General features: G+C 37.1%; 1 protein-coding gene across 3 annotated transcripts in view; it reads left to right on the forward strand.

Annotated features, from left to right (window-relative positions):
* LOC137239567 (zinc finger protein weckle-like) overlaps positions 1 to 15,360 on the forward strand; it is a 185,253-nt gene that overhangs the window by 122,646 nt on the left and 47,247 nt on the right. Inside the window, exon 1 of one of the 3 annotated variants that reach the window (XM_067765000.1) lies at positions 13,273 to 13,607. The exons of 1 other annotated variant lie outside the window; for it this stretch is intronic. The gene's annotated coding sequence lies outside the window, so the exon portion shown is untranslated. Of the gene's footprint in view, positions 1 to 13,272; positions 13,608 to 15,360 lie in introns of those variants that run through there. One more of the 3 variants, XM_067764999.1, reaches the window with a different exon arrangement.

Here is a 15,360-nt window from a genome sequence, read left to right on the forward strand (position 1 = left end):
GAGAAAAAGTCCCAGAGATTCTATGCTTTGTTTTAAAGTGGCATCCACCAGTAGGTTACTATTAAAATCTCCAGCGATGATAATATTGTCATATTCTATTAGTAACGATTGAAGAAATTCAATAAATGCGGAAAAATCTACTAGTCGATTCGGTCTGTATGCACAACCGTTAAGAAGCGTACTATTATTTTCAGAAAACATATGAAAAAACACATATTCCACAGGATCACCTGGACTAGAACAACAACACAATTTACAGGACATACTGCTTTTTACATATATCGCAACACCACCACCATGACCACTTCTATCAACTCTGAAAAGTTGGTATCCATTTATTTTCACCATGTCATTTTTATGAAAAGAAGAAAACCATGTTTCTGAAACACATATGACATCAATATCGGAGCCTTCTGACAGAAACCTGAACTCGTCAAGCTTTTTATAAAGGCTTTGCGCATTGATATGGACAACTTTCAGCCCGTTGGATTTTTTGCTGACTATGCGCAACAAAGTAGATATACAGTCTTTGGAACTCGGGGGCTCACTATTGGAGACCAACATTATAAAAATAATTCAGTGAATGATTTACACTGAATTTTCCTAACAACATAATTAACGATTTTGTGATATAGTAGGTGGAAAAAAAGACAGAGAAGAAATAGATTTGAAGAGAGCAAAGAGAAATATTTATTAGCAGGAGGCTGTTAGTTAAGCCCTTGGTGGCCCTCCAGGGCGTTGTTCGCAACCGGCGTGTCGTCTTCACGAAAGGAAGTATTGTTTTCCGCGTCGAGACTGTCGAGAAAACTCAGGCTGGGGACTGCTTCGGGTCGGTCGCTGATTTTTCGTTTTACATGCACCATACCGCGCATTGTGAAGACCGATGAAACCTTTTTCCTCTTCTTTAGATGGATCGCAGCCTTGAAGATTTCATCGTTGTTTTTGGTCAGCGATGCATTAACAAAGATAGGCTCATTGGAATTTATTCCCACATGCACGAGTCGCAGCCCTTTGGTGTTGTTGTGGCGCCTGAATCGCAATCGTTTTCAACAGCGTATTTCGGTCCGCGGGTGAGTAAAATTTAATGATAACGGCCGGATCAACCGTACCGTGGGGTAGTTTACGTTTCGGCCGAAAAACACTTTTTAGGTACTTTGTTCTTGTAAATTCGGTGGCCTAATGTCAAAATCGTACTGCGCCAGAAGTTGATGTATCAAATCAAATAAACAAAGTACAAATCAGCTGTCCTATGCTGCCATCATGTATAGTTCCGCAATGTTTATTGCACTGGCGTATAAGGCTTGGTGCACATCATGAAAAAGTTCCCATCTTCAAACTTTTGCTGCAAATAAAACATAAGAAGTATTTGACATTCCATTTGGCAACGGGTGCTTCCACATGGTACTTTTCTAAAATTTTTCACAGTGCTGTCCTAGTGATCGTACCAGTTCGTGTATTAATAACTTAAATTACGATTTGTGTCAAATTGGTACGTGGGCTTCTATGAACGGCTTATGTCTTAACCCTAAGAAGTCGAAATGTATAGTCATTCATAGAAGGTCACTAGATAAAAGTGGAATGGAAAATTAAATTTTAGACAACACTATTATAGAATACGTTGACACTGCAAAAAATCTAGGTGTAGTTTTTAACAAAACCTTGACATAGAAAGATCACATTTTCCGCACAGTGGGAAAAGTGTATGGGATGCTTCGTACACTCTGGCTTACACAATATTTTACTCCGTTACATATTCGCCTACTAATAGCAAAAGCTTACTTAATACCTACGCTCCTTTATGGTTGTGAGATTTACTCTAATTGTGACATACATAGTCAAGGAAACTTAATGTTGTTTATAACAACATTGCTAGATACGTCTATGGGTTGAAAAGACTTCACGTCTCTCATCATGCTTACATGTTGCTAAACATTTCTTTCGATAACCTTATTAAACTTAAAACGCTCACTACGCTACATAAATTAATATATATGAAGGAACCTGACTATTAGAGATATACGCCGCCGATAAACGCCGCCGCCACCGCCGATTTTGGTCGTTTTTCGCACGCCGCCGCCGAATGTCAAAAATATCGGCGCGGCGTCGGCGCGTTACTAATTGCGAAATTTAACCCTTTATAACTATTCAAAAGTTATTTAAAATAACAGGCGCTTTCGATGTCAGCTTAACACGGACTTTGCATCACCCAATTCAGCAAGTTATTAAAACAGAACACTAAAAGATAAGTTATATAATAAATTTATATGCTCACTTTGCATTTTTGAAAAAATTAATAATGAACAATTAATTCAAATAAAATGACCCAAGGCGAACATGTTTTAAATTGTCCTCAAGAATAAGCGAAATCAGTGATGCAAAATCCTTTGGTAGGTTCTAGGGGCCTAAACACTCCTTTGAAATTATGATATATGTACTTATGAGAAGGGTTTGAAAAATCACTAAGTCTTGCATTCAAACATCTGTTGTTTATTTGCGAAACTATACAATAGCGTCTGAAATGTTAATTTTGATTTTCACACTTCATCCTTCAACACCCAAGTCTCCCGGTTTGACATTTCCTAAAGTTGGCGGCCCTATCCAAAACTAGTCCCTTGGAGTGAATCACATTGATTATAGCCTATCAACCAAGTTTAAATATCACCTACACGTTACAGCTCCTTTTACAAATGTGAATACGTAGGGACATATATCTACCAGGTGAGGCTTTGTCCTTCGCAAGAACACTCAAAGTGGTGAAGCAAAAGCTTTCCCAAGACAGTGGAACTAATGACCGTGTGTGATACTACCTAACGTAGTGGACAGTCGAACTTGTCTGAAAACTGAAGCTACGCGGTCATCCATAATGAGCTCCTATATCGTAAGGCCGGAAAACAGTAGTTAACAACTTTCAACTTAAAATCCGTCGACTTTCATTCTAAATTTAAATTAAGTTAAGGAAGACTATTGAAATCAATGTTGTGAACACAAACGTCTACAATCTTTGGTCTACATTTTAAAAATTTTATCCAGGCTCCTTGTAAAATTTTAATTATGTAGATGCGCCGAGGATTATACGATTTTCACCCATGTCGCAATGATATCCACTTAGACTGCTTATGATTTCGAAGGCGGCATCCTTGACCGAAGTCACTCCCTAACGTTTCAAGGTGTTTCTCTGGTGTAGCTCGGCAACATAGCGCGACAAAAGCATCCGTTGGAAAGTCTTCGGAGCTACACCTAGAGCTTCTAGGAAAGTGACGTCGACGAAGGTATGAGTTCGAAGTCGCAGTCCTATAGCTTCTGTACTGGCATATGGTGTGAGGCTCAGGAGGCGTGGTAGCGACTGATGGTAGGGATTCCTACTGTTCGCACATCGGGAATTGTAGCTCTTAAAAACAGCCGAAAAAACTGGAGGCGCCCTGTGCCACGAGAGTCATGAGTATTAATAGACCATTAATATCAAACCTAAGTCGCCTTTATGCGTGACCGCCAAGGAGCGACAAATGATTTAAAGAAATTGTGTTCGAGACGATTATTAGGAGTTAACTCTAGGTGAAACTACGCTTTGCACGAGATATACAGGCAATAGTGTGACTATTTTATGTATCTCTATTTCTTTTCAGCAGACGCAGCAGTACCAATTCCAAAGATCGGGGTTAGGTTCGAAGCCTCTCTGGAGCAATCGAACGAGAGACAATCCCTTCGCAAAGAGCTACTCCTGAAAATGTTTGAATGGTCTGCGAGATTATGATACAAACCCCCCGGATATTTCCGAAATGGCCAACACGTTGATTTCCTTAAATATATATATAAACAAAACCTTTCCTAAATATTATTTTTTTAAATAGAAAAATCAAGCTGTTAAAGTAAGAACACCGGCGTACGCCGGCGCGCCGCCTACGCCGCCGCCGCCGGTATATAATATAGCCTACGCCGCCGCCGCCGATAAAGTGATCGGCGTAAACCTCTACTGACTATCTGTATCGGAGGCTAAATTTTCTCCAGTCGTCTAGATTTGTTCTCCTTGCCGACTTCAGACATCGTATGCTAATATCTGATCGCCAGTTCTTCATTACTTCCATACGTCTTTGGAACCATAGTGTACCTATACCAAGTGTGTTCACTAAGCGATAAACGTCAAAACTACAAACAGCCTCGCTCACCTGATGGAAATCTCAGGTCTAGAGTCGCATTTTTGGTCTCAACGACAACATTTTTGACTACCAATCGTATGGACTTTTTCAATTTTTCAATCATTCGGAGCATTCGGTAATGGTATCCATTTTGAATTCGCTGTCATTCCGAATCCAGCGAGTGCCTGTCAGAATGCTTGACAGATAAGTCAACACACTTGTACTTGTACACTATGTTTGGAACTCGCTCCCTTCTAGACTTAGACTTGGTTGATTGTGATGATGTTACTGGAATGCATTAAGGGCAAATTAATGGTGACCATAAAACCATAACCAGATAAAACAGCTGATCGAACCTACCTTATGGAAATTAATTTAATCGATTAATGGTGCCAAACCATAACGCTAATGCCCTAGCCATATCATTACGGCTAGTTAAACTTCCTTAACCCTAACGCCATAGTCGTAACAATACCCGTATCCATAAGCATCTCCAAAGTGATCGATTAATGGTGCCTTAACCTAAAAATCGTGAAAATTTCATAAAAATGAAGAAAACGCAAAAAATTACGAACATATTCCACAAAAAATAAGTCTCATAGTCATAACTTATCAAAAAAAAAATGAATAAAATCTACAGAGTTAAAATCACCAACTCAAATATTTTTAGGTTATGGATATGGCCAAAAACCAATTGGTGAGCCATGATGTGGTTATGGCGTTATCGTTATGGTATGGCACTATTAATCGTTTACATTGATTTCCATAAGGTAGGTTCGATCAGCTGTTTTGGTTTTATGGTCATAAGTCACCATTAATTGGCCCTATAACCGTAACGCCATAGTCGTAACCATACCCATCTCCAATGTGATCGATTAATGGTGCCTTAACCTAAAAATCGTGAAAATTTCATAAAAATAAGAGAACGCAAAAAATTACAAACATATTCCACAAAAAATAAATATCTTAGTCATGAGGTATGCAAAACAATGAATAAAATTTACAAAAAGTTATTAAATTAGCCAACTCAAATATTTTTAGGTTATGGATATGGCGAGAAACCAAAAACCAATTGGTTGGCTATGATATGGTCATGGCGTTATCGTTATGGTATGGTTGTTTGTTTTTGACACTTTAGGGCCGTTCCATTGGTTTATCGAGCTCTGGCTCTGGCTCAAATCTCATTGGAACGATCTGGATCAACTTTATGAGAGCTCTTTTATGTATACACAAATGTACACGTATTTAGTTCAGTGCTACAGTGGCTCAACTATATGGTTGGCTCATCTCACCAGCTGATTTTATTTTTTTTTCATTTCACTGGAGTAGGGATTGTCAGAAGGAGATGGCAAACTTAAAAAGAAACTAACGAATTTACAACATTTTCTTACTACTTATCAGGGATCAGGCATGCTTAACCAACGAACCGATATCATTTCGTTACGATAATTAACGTTAATAAACGAAACAAAGTCATTTCGTTACGTTTATTAACGTTAAGAACGTCAAATTAACGAAATGATTTCGTTTCGTTTTCTGCCATATCAAAACGAAATCAAATCGTTTATGTTGATTATTAATTTCAAACCATGCTGGCAAAGCTGATTGATGGCGGAGTCATTAAAGGTGAAAGCATTAGCCAAGCTGATTGCAACTTTTCTCATCAATTTTGACAGTATGAACATTTCTCAGAGTATTTCTAACATTACCACCAACGAATTACACAAACAAACTACATGGAGTTTGTGTGTGTATGTCCGCTCGCTGTTACCACCTTACGGCTTCACCATGGCTATAGCATTTCCAGCACAATTCAAACATAAAGTATCACGTTTTTGTTAACGAAAAGCTTTCGTTAACGTTAAAAACGAGATACAATTTATCTTGATAATTTCTTTATCGATAATATTTCGAAGTGTTTCAACGGAAACGGTGGAAATTTTTTGATAAACGACTAGCTTAACGTTAAAGGTAAGGCCACATTAGGCTGCGCTACGCAGCACTGCACTGCACTACAAAATATTCTTTGCATGTATTCTTATGAGGCAATTCACACCTAGCGTCAGCAGCACTGTGCGACCCGGCACAGCGCGGCAAATTTGATCAACTAGGCAAAAAAGCCGCGTTGGGAAGTGTCGCGCAGTGCTGCTGCCGCTAGATGTGATTTGCCTCATAAGAATACATGCAAAGAATTTTGCACCATCTTTTTTCAATCTGGGCAAAAGAGTATGGAACTCTCCTTCCTCATATCTTGAGGATGAGATGTCGTGGACCCATAACCGCGACCTTTTTCTTTTCCTTTCCTCTTCTTCGCACAAAAATGAAATAATTACAGCTTCAAAAACTGTGTCGTCCATTTTGCAAACAAAAATAAAAACAAACTTTTGCCGCAATGTGTCGCTCGATTGCCACTTAATGTGAATTACCAAAATATGTCGCTCTGTGAGGCGCCGCTGCCGCTACGTGTCGCGCAGCGTAATGTGCGCGTACCTTAAGGTGCATCCCTGCTATCAACCAAGTATTTAATTCTCACAATAAACACACCTTGGATATTTTTTTCAACTCCACGTCAACTCGATGTGTTGAAATATTCATTTGAGAACTGTACATTTCACAAGATATCTCGAAATTAGGATAATAATTGTAAAATATTAATGACATTGGAGATCAACTCGAAAACTTTTAATTTTACAAAATTTTTTCAAAAGTTGGATAGTGATTGAGAATGAAGTTGATTATCCACTCGAGAACTATCTGGTTTAAGAATAATTAAATACTGATGTTGGATATCACTTCCGGAAGTGGAAATCTATTTCGCTGGAGAATTTTTTTCCATGTTTGTTGGGTAAACAGCTGTTGCCGTATCTACAAATTATCTAGATAATAAAAAAACCAATGTTGCCGCACAAAAAAGCATACCCGAAAATCGGCCTTAAACAATGACTGAAAAACTGCTCAATAGTTCACTGGAGTTTAAATTTGACTGAGTTTAAGCTTAGCTTAACCCCGAAACGTATGCTTGTCCCTCTTCCAACTCCAAAATATTTTGATGTCACTTCTACCGGACTATATGTAATATTTGTTCCAAATATGAGCCCAATCGCGCCACGAATACGTTTTTTTTAATATATCGATTCTTGCGCCACCTATATGAAAAAATCGGACCACGAATACGATTTTTTAAAATATTTCGATCCTTGCTCCACCTATTGGAGTTTTTTTCTTATTATTGCATTGTCATCGGGTTCTGAACTATATTCCAAGTTTCAAGCTTGTAGCTTATCGGGAAGTTACTTAAATTTCAATTACAAAATTCGTGCCAGCCAGCCAACTAGCCAACCAGCCACCCTGTCAAGTGAAGCTAAATAAAAGCGTTTAATAAAAAACTAATGTTGCCGTACAAAAAGCCCTACCCCAAAGGCGGCCTTAAACTTTGACTGTAAAACTGCCCAGTATTTTAACAGGAGTTTAAATTTGACTAGAATTTAAGCAAACCTAGTTTAAGCTTAGTTTAACCAACCAACCGGCCCTACATTTTTTTTTTAAGTATAATCGTCATTTCGGAAACGCAAAATAAATCGACTAAAATTTAAGACTATTCGAACGTTTTCCGAAATTTCTACAAACTGTACTTTTCGCGATATATATTGAAAAGTATACCATTTTGTGCTGGGCCCACTACAGACATACAAATGGTAACATAATCTTAACTAATTGCAGTGAAAAATTATTCCAATAATGAAGTTGATCTTTTCATTTTTAGTGCTACTAAATTTTCCACCCTCGATAATTTTGTGTCATATATTATTATTTTAGAAAAATAACCGATGACACCTATTAGGCAATTTTAATTGTTTAATCTGCTCAACTATTTGAAGGAGGGTATCCAAAATTTATTATAGAGATTCAATATATGAGTGTGGGTGCATTGGGATTGGAAGTGAGAATTTGAGTGGGAGTTGTTGGACAAGCATAAGAAGAAAATGGAGGACAACGTAAACGAGAATGGTATATAGAGAGAAGAGGGGAGCGAGGCCCACTTTTTGAACGTAGGTAAGCCAATTTTCGGGCAGGGCAAAGTCTGTCATATATGTAAATACTTTTTTTTGTAAATGCGAGGGCCGCTTGTCTTAATTAATTTAATTTTTTTGTTTTTTTATGTAACTAAACATTTAAATTGTTTATATATTTGTTTTTCCAGAAGCACTTGCAAATCCATAGCCAAACCAAGTTTATTTGTCCTGAATGTGGCCTACGTCTAAATTCGCGCAGCACATTGAATAATCACTTATTGGTGCATTCTGACCTTATTCACAACATGGACGTCCATTTTGAACATCCACGTCGATGGCACTAGGCTACCGACTGTCCTACACCCCAAAATCTTGGGTGTGACGTTTGATAATGATCTACATTTTGGTGAGCATACAGCCGCAATTGTACCGAAAATCCAGAGCCGTAATAAAATCCTCAAATCTCTTGCTGTACTTGGGGAAAAAACAAAGAAACGCTCCTCATGGAACTTGGGGGTGGGGAGGGAGGGGATGGCCTGAAGGTTTAATGTGGCCACATAAATCGTTCCCGAGATGGTCGGGCTAGAACCTTAATGATGCTGTGGTGCCGGAGCGTACCGGATCTGTATCCGGCAAAGGACCATTACATCGATAACACTCCCCAAAGCCTTCGGGGAGCAACCTTTCGCTACAACAACAACAACAGTACCCATAACTTGCTGAAGAGGAATGCATACTCCCCAGGGGAACGCTAGCTAAACTTCGATCTGGATACTGTAACAGGTTAAACTCTTACCTATCCAGAATCAACCCCGACATACAAATGTATGGCCCGCTTGCAATGTGTCCCCACATGACACCAACCATTTCTTTAATTGTAATGTGGAACCAACGCCTCTAATACCCCTATCAATATTGTCCACCCCTGCTGAAACCGTCGCGCCATCGATTTTTCGATAGGATTTAGGATCAGGAAAAAAGTTCCACTACGCATACCCAAACAAATAATTTTCGAGCCTGCGAAATTTCATTTTTTTTTTCTTTTTTTCGTCTTAGATTTTTAAGGTTTTCTTCATGACCTACTAAAAAAATTTTCATTCGATTGTAAAATTTTCTTGTATACCCTGTCCGACCAAAAATGACCGCTAAATACGTCGATCACAGTTTTTTGAAAAAAAAAAGTATTTGTTTATCGACAACGTGTTTAGCGGACAATTTTGGGTCGGACAGGGTATACATATGAACATTTTTTAGTAGATCATGAAAAAAACCTTAAAAATCAAAGTCGAAAAAAAGTGAAAAAAAAAATATTAAATTTCGCAGGCTCGAAAATAATTTTTTGGGTATGCGTAGTGGAACTTTTTTTCCTGAGCCCAAATCCTATCGAAAAATCAATGGCGCGATATCGGTTAACTTTCGTCCGGACAAATCGACCCACCCTAATATACATACATCAACCAAAAGCTATTTTAACTTACACTTGTTTGTGATGATGATCTATGTGGGTAATTCCTTTGTATGGATTAATAATTTATGCATGCGTAGTCCCGTAGAGTCAGCAAAAGCCGCATCGCATTGGTCACAAGCAACATTTTTCGTAATTATGTGATATGCTTCAGGAGGCTATAATAAAAGAAATAATTGAGTTTAACATACATTTCCTTGGCTCTAGAGTTAAGAAGTAATGGCCTTTTTTCTATAGCTACAAAAATGTTTTCATCGCTAAGACAAAAAGTTTTAATTGAAACGCAACAGCAAATTAAGAACCTTCGCTAACGGTAAAACTCTTTCGCCAAAAATATCGTTAAACAGTATTAAATGCGCACAAAAGTATGCAAAATTTAGTAACTACCAATCTTTTACATAGGACTTAAGGGACAATTAAACTTCCTTAACCCTAACGCCATAGTCGTAACCATACCCATATCCATAACCATCTCCAATGTGATCGATTAATGGTGCCTTAAGCTAAAAATCGTGAACATTTCATAAAAATGAAGAAAACGCAAAAAATTCAAACATATTCCACTAAAAATAAGTCTCTTAGTCATATCGTATCCAAAACTATGAATAAAATCTACAAAAAGTTATTAAATTCACCAACTCAAATATTTTTAGGTTATGGATATGGCGAGAAACCAAAAACCAATTGGTTGGTTGTGATATGGTTATGGCATTAACGTTATGGTATGGCACCATCAATCGATTACATTGATTTCCATAAGGTAGGTTCGATCAGCTGTTTTATCTGATTATGGTTTTATGGTTACAAGTCACCATTAATTGGCCCTATAGCCAATCAATTGGTTTTTGGTTTCTCGCCATATCCAAAACCTAAAAATATTTGAGTTGGTGAATTTAACAACTTTTTCTAGATTTTATTCATTGTTTTGGATACGTTATGTCTAAGAGACTCATTGTTTGTGGAATATGTTTGTAATTTTTTGCGTTTTCCTCATTTTTATGAAATTTGCACGATTTTTAGGTTAAAGCACCATTAATCGATCACATTGGCGATGTTTATTTGACATAACCATAAGCTATACAGTAATTAATGGGTTTGGCAGTTAATAATAGCTGTGGTTTTTTTCACATCTATATATAGGCTTACGCTTAAGCTTTATATGGACCGCTAAGCGACAAACTTTAAATACACCTCTGAAATTGCTGCGCATAAAATTTGTACTACTAAATTTCAATACGCTTTATACTCAGATGTAACTGAAATATGTGTCTATGTTTCACCCTCTACGCTAATTCTATGTATTCTATGCGCGTCCACTATTTATCACAACTGATTCATCTATATGTTATACACAGAAATACAACGGAGGGTTGTGTCTCCGCTTTTCGGTACACCCTGTAGCTGTTGCCAGCATTGTACAGGTTTACAAGTATGATATGTATGAGAGGGAAACAATTTCTTTCCCTTTCTAACACACGGCAGTTTGACACTTCGGTCAGTGTCAAACTAGCGTGGAACCCAGTGGAACCTGCGTGGAACATGAGTTTTGACACTGAACGAAGTGTCAAAATTACCGGGGTTGCTTCGTCGAAAGCGACACAGGGAAGCAAAAAAGGGATCGGAATATCAGATATGGGTTGCTGTGATCGTAAATTTTTTGAACGAATTTAGTAGGAAATTTTAAGTGCACCCATATGGGTTCTTCAGAAAATTATAAAAAAGTCTTCAATTGGGGTATCTGAGGACGCGTAGTTATTTCAGTATTAAGAATACAAACACGGGAGTTAAGTTTTTCTACCCGTTCAAAAGTTCTCCGCGAAAAACAGTTTGAAACCGAGGTCGACTACAATAACCCGTCCAAAAAAGCGGAAAGAAAAATGAAAAGACGCGTTTTGTCCTGTTATCAATAGTCCAAAGGCGGAAAAGTATTCGAATTATTGGAACCGAGGCAAAAACGCGTCTATTAATACTTCCCTCAACGGTTTTGGCCATGTTTTAGCAATCGTCCCCAGTAATAAAGTATCACAATTTGTTAATTAAAATTGTCCAAAACATATGCATATTAAAAAGAGATGTAATTAAGTGCTCATTTGAAAGTAAATAAGGATATTTCTTTGTAATTTTGCAATAAAAATTTTACACAGTTTTCGTTAGCAGCTACTAAATTTTCTTGGACCTAAGAAGTACAACACTGCCAAATAGCATCCACACAAAAAACGAACAAGAACAAGCAATTTATCAGGTGAGCGTGGCTGTGTATGTGCGTGCTGCTACATATCCTACTTGTAGACCTGTACAATGGTTGCCAGTTGTTTAACTACTGCCGCTAGATGAGTCTCCTAAGCGTATACGCGTGTAAAAAAACACGGCTATGCATGTTAAAGGCGGTGACACAATGACATTTTTCATATAGATGCGTTTAACACAAGCTTATGCATTCCAATAACATCGCCACAATCAACCAAAATTTTGCGTTTGTAAATGTGAAGGAACTTCAGACTTTGGAATTGAAGTTTATTACGCCTTGTCCATTCACATACAAAATTTCGCGAACCATTGTTATAACCATTCTCCATATACAACATAAGTACTTGCTAACTTATTTTGTGTCGTAATCGATTGTTATATTGCAGTTTTTAATTGCGAAAAATGTATGAAAATTTACTAACCAGTGGGAAAAATAATTTCACTTGCAAAATGTGCCAACACCCTTAGCCAAAGCGAATGCCACATTCTTCTTCTTATGATTTGCTTGGAACAAAATTTGGGAGATGGCTACTTTTCAATATCAGATGGCGCCAGTGTCGCTCATCATACCGCTCTCCATAAAAATACGTGCAATGTATTCATAATACCTATATGACACTACTTTATTTTCGTGTATTTTTTCTTGTATTTTACCTTCAATTTTGTGTCGCACTCCCTCCTAATACGGTTTCAGTACTGGTGTAAGTGTGTAAACTATATTTCAAAAAACTAACGAAATACAAGGAAAATACAATCTAGTTCATTAAAAACAAACGAGCCAGTTTGTATTTCGATAGGTTTTTTTGACATTCGGCGGTTTTTTCTTTATTTTTTTCTGACACATGAAAATTTTGTTTTTAGTTTGAAAATTTGGTGTATAAAAACACAACTAAAATAACTTTCTTGTGAAAAAAGTGAACCACTAGAGGCCGAAACAATTTTCGCGTGTTATTTGCATTGTTTTTATTGTTAAAGGTGTTAATGTAACAATAAAATGTACAACATAAACAAAAACATGTCAAACTCACTAATTTTGGGGGAATAGTGGTCTCGCTTTTTCATGATAGAAATTGTTCTTGTGTTTTGAAAAATAAAGTAGTGTCATATATGCTTAATGCATAAGCGTGTGTTAAACTCATCTATATGAAAAACTGCATTGTGAATGATAACTAAGTGTGATATCTTCTGCATAGACGTCAAAATTCCAAATTGATTGGATCACCTGATTTGTAATTGACTATCGCTGTCTCATTCTGTATCTCTTTCTATCACCCGCTGAAGATAGGCGCCGCCATATTGAACACGCTGTCAAAACGCTTAAAATTAGCCATATTGAACATCCTGTCAGGCAGTTGACAGATAAGATATCACACTTAGTCATCACTCGTATCAGTATCTGGTTAATGTACCATTGGAACACGAGGAGTGACTAAAATCAGGAGATAACAACTATCGCATCAACTATCGATAAGATCATCAATTATTTTGCAAGTTCTAAATGTAAATTTTCGTGGAAGTGCAAGCGAACAGTGCATTAAATAAGAAATAAATATAAATTTAAGGAGCTTACCTAAATATGCTAAATATTCGAGACATTTATTGCAGCTCCATTCACAGAGGACCCACAGAATATAATTTTGCATTAAAATACAAAGACAAATTCAAGCAAAATAGACGCGGCTAAAACAGCAGAGGATACATTAAGTACACTTCCACTTGATCTACAATTTTTGTTGAATATAAAGGCAGGTACATATTACTAACTTTTACGGTTTAACATCCATTACTGCACCATTAACGATTCCGGGTTAAATATAAATGATATTTGGTGGAGAAATAAGTGAATGGTTTCCTTAATGGGGGGAGTGATTATTATGTTGTTGTTGTAGCAATAAAGACACTCCCCGAAGGTCTTGGTGAGTGTTATCGATGTTGACGGTCCCTCGCCGGATGCAGATCCGATACGTTCCGGTACCAATATTACTAATTATAGTACTCGAGTAATGCCAAAATATTGGAAGGGGTGTCAAAAGACGCGTTTTCTGGATTAGCATCTTTTTAGACTTGTATTAAGAGTGACATACTGTCGTATAGAATTACCCTGTACATTTTTGCCATAGGAGTGGATCAGGTACACCTTGGCCTGGAGTTGGGAGTTACAGCAAATAAATGGGTTGTTTTGGGCGCGAGCCATGGCGGAGTGTGAAGCGGGCCCCTCTTAAGCATAAATTAATATATTTGTTTCTTTTCTTAATTTAACTGCTTTACGATTTACAAGACATGAATGCAGTTCGCGTCTAATTTCGGGCTCCGAAAAGCATTATTCCCCATATTCACATTATAATGGCTTTCTATAAAGTGATTTAATAGGTCATATTCTTTTTATTTTTATTTTTTTAGGGGTTTAAGTTACTCCCGCACCGTGGCTAGGGAGGTCGATTATAAATCTAATTATTTGGCCCATTCAATGAATTAAAGCGCCATCACCAATTACGAGAATTTTCTCTATTTTATTTCAATATGTGGCGTGTTGCCATGAGTTTTTTATTCCGTTATGTTCACTGTTTCGTTTTTTTCACTGTTCCGTTAGTTCACTTTCAATTTTGTATTTTATTTCAATATGTGGCGTGTTGCCATCAGTTTTTTGTTCCGTTATTTTGACTTATGACTTATGATTGTTCAAATACGAGAATTTTCTCTATTTTATTTCAATATGTGGCGTGTTGCCATGCTTTTTTATTTCGTTATCTTCACTGTTCCGTTAGTTCACTTTCAATTTTGTATTTTATTTCAATATGTGGCGTGTTGCCATCGGTTTTTTGTTCCGTTATTTTCACTTATGACTTGATTGTTCTTTTTTTGTTTTTTTTTGTTTGTTTTGTTTTTTTTTGTTTTTTTTTTGTTTTTTTTTTTGGTTTTTTTTTTTGTTTTTTTTTGTTTTTTTTGTTTTTTTTTGTTTTGCTTTTGTTTTTTTTTTGTTTTTTTTTTTGTTCCGATATGTTCGTTTTTTCTTTCTTCACTTTTTTTAATTTTATTTTCCCGTTATGTGGCGTCACGCCATTAGAATACTTCCTGTTGGGAGTGCATACGCTTTCCCTAACTCTAGTTGAGGGAAGCATTGCACATCCCAACTCCGCCAATTCACCAGAGTGGAGTGCATGTGCCACCCTTAGGCCCATTATAGATTTCGGCTCAACCAATTCAAGCCCAAATTTATTTGGTTGAGCCGAGGCTAGCACTGCACTTCCACTCCGGTGAAAGGACAAGAACGGAAAAAAAGTAGGTCATATTCATTAGATTTTGCTGTGTACCAAATGAAACTATTTAATTAAAGCAAACGTAAAACTCGCACTTCATATTTCTTTGATTTCACTTATCACACTTTTTGCTACTAACGGAAATATGCTGTTGTTGTTGTATTAACGATAAAGACACTCCCCGAAGACTTTTGGGGGGAGTGTTATCGATGTTGATGATCCTTTGCCGGATATAGATTCGGTAC

This window comes from Eurosta solidaginis, chromosome 2 (assembly GCF_040869045.1).
Source record: "Eurosta solidaginis isolate ZX-2024a chromosome 2, ASM4086904v1, whole genome shotgun sequence".
NCBI classification, from domain to species: domain Eukaryota; kingdom Metazoa; phylum Arthropoda; class Insecta; order Diptera; family Tephritidae; genus Eurosta; species Eurosta solidaginis.